Genomic DNA, 3,682 nt, shown 5'->3' with positions numbered 1-3,682 from the left:
GGTGGCCTGACCTGTCAGGTTCAGAGCCAAGTCACAGGGAAGCTTCCTCAAGGTTTCTTACAAGGCACTGCAACTAACTGTCCAATTGAAGTGAAAACTAAGAAAAGCAGCCTGCTCAGTAGACATGGCAGGAGGATAGCATCTGGCCATGGAGGGTTTATAATCACTGGGTTTCAAAACTACTCACCCAGGCCGTTAGGGTCCCTTCAGTCTAAAATCAAACAGCTATGCACTGATCACCATTCCCAAGTTTTCTGTTATTTCTCCTCCCCAAGGCGATAGCTCCAGTCAACTTGAAAATATGAAGAAAACCTCCCTGGATAGGTACCTGCCAATCCAGGTAAGAGGAGCAGGTGGTGCCACCAGGGTGGGGCTCTTGGATTCACAGTGAAAGCTGCTTTGATAAATTCAGTCTGGACTTGTCTGGATTAAGACGAAGAGGGATTTGTTGGGCCACCTCCTGGGCACAGCTCAGGAGCAGTTGGGGGGCAGGAGGCCCTGGTCTCCGGGTGTGGTGGACGCAGCTGACCCATTTCAGGAGCAGGTGCTGAATAGGAAGACCTAGCAGCTCTCCATCACAGCAGCAGGATTCTCTTCCTGAGGTCTCGATGGCAGCGATATTTGTGCCAGCTTGTCATGAGAAGTATTTGGAAGATTTGTGACATTGTGGCGGTTCATTCTGGATTCTGTTTGGAAACCTCCACCTGAAACAGGAAACAAAATATCAATGCCCAGTGCTATGGGGAGCCTGTGTCAACCTGGTTGCTCTGAGCTGACCCATCAGGAGGCCCCCTCCTGGGTGGACTCACAGTTGTTGGCAGTTGGAACGTCCCAACAGGATTCTTGGGGAGGGGAGGCCTTTGGCTTGGCCCTGGCTGCAATAGGGGGGACAGAAATTCCAGTTGGCCAGGGCAGGCAGGAGCTCTCAACCAGGTCTCCAGAGCCACCTCTTCCCTGTTCAACTGCGGGACCAGCCACACACTTGAGAACTGAACAGTGAACAGCACCTGGGCAGCAGTGCTGGATGGTGAGGTGGCTTCAGCTTGGACCGAGCTCCATAGAGCCCAGACTCCTTCAACTTGCAGCAGTACCCTTTGGGGCCCCTGTTTCCTCATTTGAAATAAAGAGAGGCCCACAATGTGGTACCATCCTCACCATGCGGGAGGCCGCCTGCCCTGTCGCTTCCCCTCTCCTGTGAGCAGGAGCCCCCAGCTTTGTAGACTGGCAACACGCTCCAGACCCCAAACTTCCCTGATATATTCCGACTTGGAGTGCTAATGAGTTCCAGCCTTGGAGTGCCGATGAGTTCCTGGTCCAGGGCAGGCAAGTGCAGCTGCCACGGCGCTCAGGGTCCCTTGGACTGAGTGTGGGCTCTGGGCATCCACAGTTTAGTGTTGGGGTCCCCTATCCTGTCCTGACCAGGTTCCTGGTGCTGGCCCCAGCCAGACACCTTTCCATGCAGTAACCAGGAACCCAGTGCTGAACCCAGTAGCAGGAGTGCCTCCAAATCTAGTGATCAGCTCCAGTGAGGTCCAGAATTCAGCAGCGAGGACACAGCTTCCTCTGTGGCTGGACAAGTGGCTGATACCTCCAAGCCTGGCTTAGAAATGAGCCTGGCTTTGTCACTGCATGCGCTGACAGCCAGGAGAAGCAGCTGTCTGCCTGCCCTTATCACAGAAGAGTTGTCCTCTGGCCCCATTGCGAATGCCTGCATCCCCTCTCCACACCCATAAAAGGTCAGGATACCTGGCCAGGAAGCAGAGCGTCCAGAAGTCCCCTGACACCTGCTGTTGGCCAGAGGTGTCCTGCAGGCTCTAGGGTTGAGCTTGACCTCACTGTTCCCTCCCAGGTTAAGAAGTCGACACCCTCTTTCTGCCTGGAGTTCCCCAGTGTCTCCTCCAGGGGTGCGGACTCCTCCTCAGCCTGCCCCCACCCGGGTGCCCTGTGAGTACCCACAGACCCTCTGGCTCGCTGCTGCCCTACAACCACCAGGTGGGAGACTGCTGCCTGCACTACCCTGGGCTTCAGTAGCCTTGTTCCAAGGAGTGTGGGATTCTGGGATGGCTGCCTTCTAGAAGGCTTCTTCCAGCTCTGAGATCCCCATCATGAGGGTATCTAGGACTGGGGAGCAGGGTGTGCAGATGGGAAGACCCTCTGACAGCTCTAAGCCAAGTTTTCCAGGGGTGGACTCAGAGTCACTTGTTAACAAGGTTTGCTGGTTTCAGGACTTCTTGAGATCTGCTTTTGGCACGTGTCATTGTGAGGGTTCCTTGGTGTTCCTGGACCTGGACTGGTAGACTCACGTCTTTGGCACAGGCCTAGTCTCGTGTGTTACACAAAGGGTGGAACGGTTTGGGGCACTCATGAGCACAGCTGACTGCCCCTCTGCTCCTTCCCCCCCAGGGCAGGAGATTCCCAAGAATGCAAATGTCTTTTATGGCATGGACACATCTGGGAATTGTGGTTTCCTCTTGACTGAGCAGACTTCCCCGAAGGAGACCAAAGTGAAGAAGACAGCCCTCTCAGCACTTCTTCAGAGGAAGGAGAAGGGGATCAAGTTGTGAAGGAGCAGCTTATAACTGGCCCTGAGGCTCGCTGGCCTCAGGGTCACCCTTTCTGGGTCAAGCTTGTGGGGTGGTTACGCTGTCTCCAACCCAGGGGGGCAATTCCCTCCCTACCAGCCTGCCAAGGCCTCCTCACCTTGACTCCAGGTCAGCTCTGAACCTCTCCTCCTGCTTGGCATGACTCTGCCCTTTGACAGGCTGCCCTGGCGTCCCATGGGCCACTCGCTGCCCTATGGGGCACTGCCCTCACCTCATGCCCAGGCGACCCACCCATGACCTTCCCAGAATCCTGGCCTCTCCTTATCCCCCTTCAGTGTTTCCCGGTCTGCAGCAAACATTTTACCACGAGGACCTACCAGGAGTGAAGCTTTTGTATGTATTCTCACCCCAGCCACTCATCCCTGGGGGATAGGGAAGCCCTCTTCTCTCAGCCAAGGTTTCCAGGGAGGGGAAGGAAGAACTAGCAGGGTGCCTCAGATATCAAATTTCAAGCTCTGCAAGATCCACAGCTTCCTGGGTTTGGAAAACCACTGGAGAGAGGGCTAGTGGGATAGCATATTTGACGAGATGGGTGGATTTTTGAATTTTTGTATTAAAGACAGAAAGAATGTACCTATGGGAGAGGGGTAATATTAATTTGCTGTAAATAGCAGGTGCTAGATTTGAATATTATAGTAAATCCTGTTTTCTTCCAGCTTGGGAGCTGAGGATTGGTTCTTTCATGTACTGTGTTGATTTGAATGGGATCCCAGCTCTCACTTGGTCATTCAAGTAAGAAGTTGAAGTCATGCAGGGTTGTCAGTTCATTACATGTGGGAGAAGTGAGAATGGCCAGTGAACCTTCTGTGACTTCCTGAAGGAAACACACAGGCCCCCTTTCCCCAGAGAAGGTGCATTTCAGTGTCAGTCAAGTCTGACCATCGGAATTCCTTGGCATTAGAGATCAAAGGACATTCCAGAGGGCATAGAAACCACCTCAGAAATTTGAATTTGAGTAGCTTTCAAATTAATATTTGCAAGGACCTCAATTCCTACCAGGGTAGGTCCTAGGAATTCAACTTCATGACCCTTGAGAAAAAGACAAACCTACATAGATGTTAAAGAGATCCTGGCTGTCA

General features: G+C 53.1%; 1 long non-coding RNA gene across 1 annotated transcript; it reads left to right on the top strand.

The window, feature by feature from the left end:
• The first annotated feature begins 724 nt into the window (after positions 1 to 724).
• LOC143669311 (uncharacterized) lies at positions 725 to 2,950 on the top strand. The gene is made up of 3 exons (XR_013168855.1): positions 725 to 1,323; positions 1,850 to 1,944; positions 2,404 to 2,950. It is a non-coding gene; the product is annotated as an uncharacterized LOC143669311 (long non-coding RNA).
• Positions 2,951 to 3,682: the final 732 nt, after the last annotated feature.

This window comes from Tamandua tetradactyla, chromosome 25 (genome assembly GCF_023851605.1).
Source record: "Tamandua tetradactyla isolate mTamTet1 chromosome 25, mTamTet1.pri, whole genome shotgun sequence".
Classification (NCBI taxonomy): domain Eukaryota; kingdom Metazoa; phylum Chordata; class Mammalia; order Pilosa; family Myrmecophagidae; genus Tamandua; species Tamandua tetradactyla.
This window is presented reverse-complemented; position numbering and strand designations above follow the sequence as displayed.